Below are 7472 nucleotides of genomic sequence, written 5' to 3'. Positions count from 1 at the left end.
AAAAAAATGTATATAACTACAACATCTGTAATTTTTTTGTAGTGCACCAGTTAGCATTGGATGCAGCTGCTACAAATGTTTGTTAAAGAGAGCATGTACAGAATTATATACCCACTGCCAAAGTGCATATATGTTTCTGTGATTAGGTGAGTGTTTGTGAGCAAGACACATACAAAATCTGTTTCCAAATTACAGCAAAGTTAGCCAAAGCTAATATCCTTGTTCATCCATTTTCTTCATCTTTGGAAATCTGTGCTTTATTAAGTGATAGAACTGGAATGTGCCAAATTTTTTTTCTTTTTTTTTGAGTTTACTACTGTGGGTTGCTTTTTTTTTTAAAAAAAAAAAAAAAAAGAAAAAAAAAGAAAAAAAAGAAAAAAAAAGAAAAAAAAAAAGTATTGTGCACATAAGTGAAGGAGATTGTCCTTACCTGGGCAAGTTAATGCATTTCAGTGAGTTGGTTTGCATTAGTAAAACACAGCAGCTTTTACTCAAAGGCCTTAGGTATATCAAAGACATCATACTGTTTTTACACAGAGTTGTATTTTCGAAGGTGTAGGCAGTCATTTAACATCAAACTTTGAAGGTGAGATCACAAGTGCATGGTACAGTGGTTTATATCCACCACTCAAACACAGTGTGGTTGACACATCCAAAGGACAGAAAGCCATCCAGCAGGATCTGGACAACCTTGAGAAGTGGTTCCATGAGAATTTTGGTGAGTTTAATAAGGCCAAATGTCAGGCACTACACCTAGGTCAGTGCAGCCCTGTGCATCAGTCTAAGCTATGGGATGAACTGATTGAGAGCAGCCCTGCAGAGAAAGACTTGGGGTGGTGGTGGATGAGAGGCTGGACACAAGCCAGAAACGTGCACTTGGAGCCCAGAAAGCCAATCCCATCCTGGGCTGCATCCAAATCAGCACAGGCAGCTGGTTGAGGGAAGGGATTCTAGCCCTCTGCTCTGGTGACACCTCACCTGCATCCAGCTCTGGGGCCCCCAACACAAGAAGAACATGGACCTGTTGGAATGGGTTCAGAGGAGGCCACCAAGGTGTGGATGGATGCATCTTTCCTGTGAGGAAAGGCTGAGGCAATTGAGATTGCTCAGCCTGGAGAAGAAAAGGCTTTGGGGTGACCTACTTTTGGCCACCTCTTGCAGCAGGCAGCCTGCAAGAAAGATGGAGATGGCTTCAAACTGAAAGGGAGTAGGGTTTAGATCTGATATTCTTTACTGTGAGAGTAATGAGGCACTGGAACCAATTGCCCAGGGATGTTGTTGGATACCAGGAAGTGTTAAAGGCCGGGTTGGATGGGGTTTTGAACTCCCTGGTCTGATGAAAGATGGATGCGCCTGCCTAGGGGAGGTGGGTTGGAACTATATGATCTTTATTGTCCCTTCCAGCTCAAGTCATTCTATTCTTCTATTATTCTGTGATAAGTATTTTACTGCAAAGAGATGGATTTACATACTTGTATTCACAAATGCACCAAAAAAATTTAAAACCAGTACAAACCCAATCTGACCCAGTTTCAGCCTACTATGAGGACAGATAGAGATATTTTGCAGATATTGGCTTGTACAAATAAATGACATCTAAAACAAAGATTGAGCTGCTTATATCAAATTTAAATTATCATGTTCTTCATTGCTATATAGGCAAGAAAACGTGTGAACAAAAAAAAATTCTCAGAAAGAGGATGCAGCATATACAGTGAAAAAAAGGCCAAAGTTCAGATTAACAATGTTATAGTAGACAATCCTCTTGCCCTCTAATACCCCATCTGAGGAAGCATTTGTGGCTACTGTAGTGGTGTGGGTTTGGTTTTATCAGTTTTATGTATGTATTTGTTCCTTGTATTAAGTTCATTTTTATAAGTTATAATGGTTTGCCCCATGCACCCATGTTCCACCCTCATTGGTTTCATCCCAACCCCAGTTTTATGTCAATCATAAGTTATCCAGCCCCTGGGCCTTGTCTGTCACTTTGGGGTCTCTCCCAAAAGTCTGGAAAGTTCCATGAAAAACCCCAAGTGATTGGACAAGACTTCAGCTGTCTCCCCACCTGAGTTATTAATTTGTTAGTATGTATGTCATTTATCCAGAGAGCCTTGCCCCTTTGGCCCCTGATTTGTCCCCAGTTAAACCCATCCCTGAGTTCCTTCCCCCAATAAAAGATGCTGCATTGGGGGGGTTCGGAGAGATTCTTTTCCCTCGTTTTTCCCCCGCTGCTTCTGCTGAGGGGTGTCTGCTGGGGCAGATACCCTGATGAATAAAGCCAGCAGTTAACCCAGAACAGCCTCCTCTTTTTTCCTGCCGTCGTTGCTTCACTCCTTCAAGCAAGACAAGAACTCACAGGGTCGGTGAGGTTCACCCTGCTACCGAGCCGCCCCCTTTACTGTTGAGGTGTCAGGGCTAGCCAAGGCAGAAAAAGACACCTCAGCAGGCTACAAAACCATGTTTATTTTTGGAAGCATATGTATGGAAGAAGGTAATGGCTCCACTTTAGGACTGTATTTTCAGAGAAACACAAAGATCAGACTCATGCTCTGACCTCACTTCACACTGAGAACCTTTCGATATAAAGTCCCTCTCTCAAAAATATTTATAAACAAGGGATGCAGCAGCTCCTTCTAGGTCATGGCTGCTACTGCTGTGCTTTAATACTGGCACAGTTCCAATCTGCCAACTTCACATTCATTTAAAAAGACCAGGCAGCCATCAAAATTTCAATCATACCAGTCCAGAATAAACGAAAGTTTGGAAGGTTAAAAAAGAAAAAGGCAAAAAATAATAAAAAAACCCCCTAAATTCAAACCTAAACCAACCAAACAAAAAAAACCCCAACCCCCCCCCAAAAACCCAACAACAACAACACACAAAAAAAATCCCAACCAAACAACCCCCCCCCCCCAAAAAAAAATTAAAAATAATAAAAAAAAATCAAAACCAACACAACACAGAAAATAAAACCAGCAAAAAAAACCACCAAACCAAACAAACTCCACCCTGAAACTTCATGGTCTTTCAAGTGAATTTTTCTTTTCCTCAGGCTGGAGCTATTTTTAAATCCTATTTCCTTAGTGTTCTTTCCAAAGCAGAGCAAAATCTCTCCTTTATACCTACAAGTTAAAGTTGCTTTCTCTTTATTTGCACAGGCCACTAAACCATTCCTACATTCCTTATGGTTCAAGAAGTTCAGCCTGCAGAAGAAACTATTATGTCTGGGTTACATCAAGTAACATTCACTCTGGTTCACAGACAGCAATTTCCCTGCCAAGTTTTATATTATTAATCCCTTGGTAAGCAGAAAGAGGAAAAAAATCTGGTCCTAACTTCTCTTAAAAGGAAGAAGGGAAATCTATCCTCATAGGAGCAGAGAGGGGGGAATAAAAACCTAATTTGTGGAATTTTAATCATATTTATGAACAGTGCTGTTAAAAGTAAAGGAATAAGAAAGGTTGAAGTAAATTTCAGCTCTTAATAAATACAATTAATTAAAATATTTACAACAAAATTGATGTTTTTAACATAACAGCCAGGTCATTTTTAATAAGAAAACACTAAGGTAACTCCAGACTCACTCATGTGTCTTAAAAAATTAATTTGCTCCAGATGTGATAGGTATTACCTTTCCCCTACATATTGTAAAATTTATTAATTAAACTTCTCTGGCCGAATCAGCAGAAACCTGACATAGATGTATGTGGAAACAATTTGCCTTAGGTGAAGCTATTCCAATACAGGTGTGGAAAAATATGGAAAAGTGCTTAATATGCACACTTGCAGTTTAGGATAGAAGGCAACTCTTGCCATGTCAGACCCTGCACTGCTAATCTCTGGATACAGTATCTTCACCAGCAGTCACAAAGGACACTTTGTGCATTTCCTTCCCCGGATTACTCAGAATGAGAGTAATGTGTAGAGTTTATATATAATGTCTTACATTCTTTATGTGCTGCTTAAATCCTGAAAATGTTTGTAAGAGTAACCCATAGGGCAAACATGTTCTTAATAGTGACTTTATGAGCATTTTTATGTACTAGTTAGGAAACAAGTAACACTTCAATAAAATGATGTTTCATTGTTGCTTACTGCCATCAGAATCTGAGGTACTCCAACTCCATGCTGGTCAGCGTAATTGCTACAGTGGCAAACTGGATCCCAGCATGCTGGTGAGTGCAAGTATAGCAAAGCATAGCCAAAGGCAAAACCTGTTTCACTTGGCATTAACAAGCAATGCAGGCTGGATGCTTAAACTGCACACAAGCCAAAGACAAACCATCTATTCAGCTGCCTGGTTAGTTAGCTCCAGCCGACTGTGAAAATTCAGGTTTCAATACCTGAATACAGCACTCTAAGGTATAGGATTTCAAGAAGAGTCCATTTTTCCTGGCATTTACTTTTCCTCCATGTTATTTCACCTCCTCAGGAAATCTCTCAAGTATCTTTTGATGTGAGCAAATATGGCTACCAAAGCATTAGCAAGAAAACATCTTTGCAAGAAATGATACGCCAGAATATTTAGGACAATCCCTTCAGGGTTTTCTTACATGGTACTTTGTAGCAACAGTTAGACCAGCTATTTTGAAACAATATCCAGATGCCCAGGATTGCATTTCACATATGTTCCCATTGGAATGATCCTCCAAGCCCCCTGTGTAAATATATTAACTGATCTTAAAAAAAAAAAAAAAAAAAAATCAGTAAACTGTTTTGACATGCTAAGTTGTTTGAAAAAAAACTACCAAATTTTTAATAGAAAAGTAAAATAAGCTCAGACAATACTCGGGCAGACAAATCCTTAAGACTGAACCATGATTTGAAACCTTATTCCACATGCCCTACACACACAGTATATATTATTTTCATTGTCACAACAGACTGCTAAAGCATACATTTAAATAAAAGATGACTTTTTCCAGATTTCAAAACTCTGTGTTTGTGGTTTGTGTGAACCATTAATGAGACATTGGCGTATGGCAGCATCCCTATGGGGCCATGATTAAACCTTCATACTGAGGTGAATGCTATGCAAATTCAAGATATCAAGGAGGTGTGGTGTAACTTGAGAAGGTACTCAAGTGTTCTAAATCCCACAACATAACTCCTAATCATAAACAAAATATAATGAGGTACTCGGTGGATATTAGCTGCAGGTTCCTCTTCAGGCAACCCTTCTGCTGAACATGCCTTTTCCTTTATTCAAATAGTCTTAGCAGAATATGTCCTTATTGAATATGAGAGCAAATTTTAAGGTTTTATCACATCCTAATAAACGAAAAGTTCTTTCATAAGCCTGAAGCATATAGTATACAAAAACAAGGTGCAACAATGAGAGAAATAAAAGCATAAAAGGGGAAAAATAAGACAGCCGTTATGCAATCAACTTGAGCTGATCATAAATTTTTATTAAAGCAGCTTTACTAAGACATGTGAGTTAAACCTGTTTAACCTGGTTATGAGTAATAAGTTTTGCTTAGTATAATATTTTGTGTTTGGATACTCCTGTTATGCTTCTGTTATCTTTTACACACTGCATTGAGATGATTCACTCCATAAGAAATGCCTTCTTTTCCTCCCTTTACTAGATCTAAAGCAGAGGTATTCTTGTAGATTTTGTTTTATACCACATTTATATGGAATTATCTTTATGTATAAACCCAAATGAAATAATCTAACCTAACTCATTCCCATTTGTAGAGCAGGATGCAGGGCTGTTGCAGAAAAGAAAGCAACAGCAACCCCATACACAGTCCTACATGGCAAAGGTGAGAGGTTCTCATGACTAGTGTGCTTCAGAAATTGCTATATTTCTACATGAAAAAAAAAATCAAAACAAAACAAACCTTTCTCCAACTCTGAGACAGCATTTATACTACCTGAAAACCATTTAAGTTTCCTGGAGTTGGAATATGCTTCACTTTGCTCACAACACATCCCATGGCACAAGATTATTAAACAAAGCTCTTTGCTTCTACTGGGTCTTCCAATAACCAGTACAGTTATGTTTAGTTTGCCTCACAAGCTACGGTTCCTTAATAAGAAACCATATAAGAGAAAAAGAATGATGCTGATACAGACTGACAGAGACTGGAAAGGTTGACTGGAAAGACGTTTTGGGATGCATGTGGATGGGCAGGGGCCGGGCCAGGCCTTATCATAGTGAGGCAATGAACTGCTCCACAGGCCCCAGCCCTGCAGCCTCTATCCCAGCCTGGCAGTGGTGCCAGTCAGGCACACTGGAGGCAATGCTCCACTCTGCCCTAAATCAGCTCCTGAGTGGCTGCCCTTGGTTTAGGGCAAATTTGGGAAAAAATTTCCAAAGGGGTTCCTCCCTCTACTGGTTCAGGAAAAGATTTCCTTGGAGAAAAGTGGAAAAAAACCTGTTTATTTAACAAGCAATATTTTCGCAAGAACAAAAATGAATAATATTAAACAATGGAACCTCTTACTGTTCTGAAGAGATGACAAATTCAGAAAGTCCTTTTTGTGGGGTGTAGCTCAGCTCACTCAGCCTCTTATCAGTCCTTCTGGTGCTGGAATGCAGCACGCTGGGCCCTGGTGGGCCACAGCTCTGAACTCTTGCTGTTTTTCTGGGTTTTCAGTCCAGAACAGGTTTGAACAGTTCTGAGAGAAAGAAAAACCACAATCTGGGGAACTTCTCTGCTTCAGCTAGAAAAAAACCAAACCTAGCTAAAAGCAAAGGAGAAGTCTCTCCTGCTCCATGCTGCAGAAAACACAGTCTGTGAGAAGGAATTGTGAGGAGCAAGTGCAGTTTCTCTTGTGCAGAGGCAGAAGACAAGCTGCTTCTCTGCCCCTTAGTTCTCAGAACCAGTCTTAAAGGTGCAGAATTTATTTCTGAGCTAAATAGATGAACAGCAATTCAATTCAGCACCATAAATATAACTCAGCATCATTCAGCACTGTCACCCCAGGACAGTGGTCAGATGACCAGAAGTCCCACCTGGGGGAAAGGCCTAGGAAGGCCAAGGGGTATTTAAGACTGAACACAAGGCAAAGCAGTTGTCTCGACCCTACCTTCATCTTGGAGTTCCTATCTGAATACCACTATACGAGGGCTTTTCTATCTCTCTTTGTTTTTCTTCTAATTCCCTCTTGGAACACTTTGAGTAATATAACATAGAATGAGTTAATTATTTGTTAAGTCAAATGGGCCAAGTTAATGGTCTGAGAAGTGTTTTATGATGATTGGATGTTGTACTAAATCTTTTACCAGAGTTTCCTGGCTTTCTAAAGTTTGCAGTAAAGTTGTTTTGGCCTCTTGAGAATATCTGGTTGGTATTTCTCCCATGGGCCCTACCCAGAGTTACAAGAACCCCTTTCAAAAGTCTCATTGAGCAAGTTGATTGAGGCCTTACAATGGATATTATTTATTCATTTCAGTACCATCCATTTAGTGGCAAACCCACCCTTCTCTTTCCAGTCTCTACCTTCCGCATGCTAAGCCC

General features: G+C 39.7%; 1 long non-coding RNA gene across 1 annotated transcript; it reads right to left on the bottom strand.

The window, feature by feature from the left end:
* Positions 1–6375: 6375 nt before the first annotated feature.
* On the bottom strand, positions 6376–7130 carry LOC310911246. The gene is made up of 2 exons (XR_014590469.1): positions 7042–7130; positions 6376–6630 (listed from the first exon to the last, which is right to left on the bottom strand). It is a non-coding gene; the product is annotated as an uncharacterized lncRNA (long non-coding RNA).
* Positions 7131–7472: the final 342 nt, after the last annotated feature.

This window comes from Zosterops lateralis (genome assembly GCF_965231275.1).
Source record: "Zosterops lateralis genome assembly, contig: SUPER_6_unloc_1, whole genome shotgun sequence".
NCBI lineage: Eukaryota > Metazoa > Chordata > Aves > Passeriformes > Zosteropidae > Zosterops > Zosterops lateralis.
This window is presented reverse-complemented; position numbering and strand designations above follow the sequence as displayed.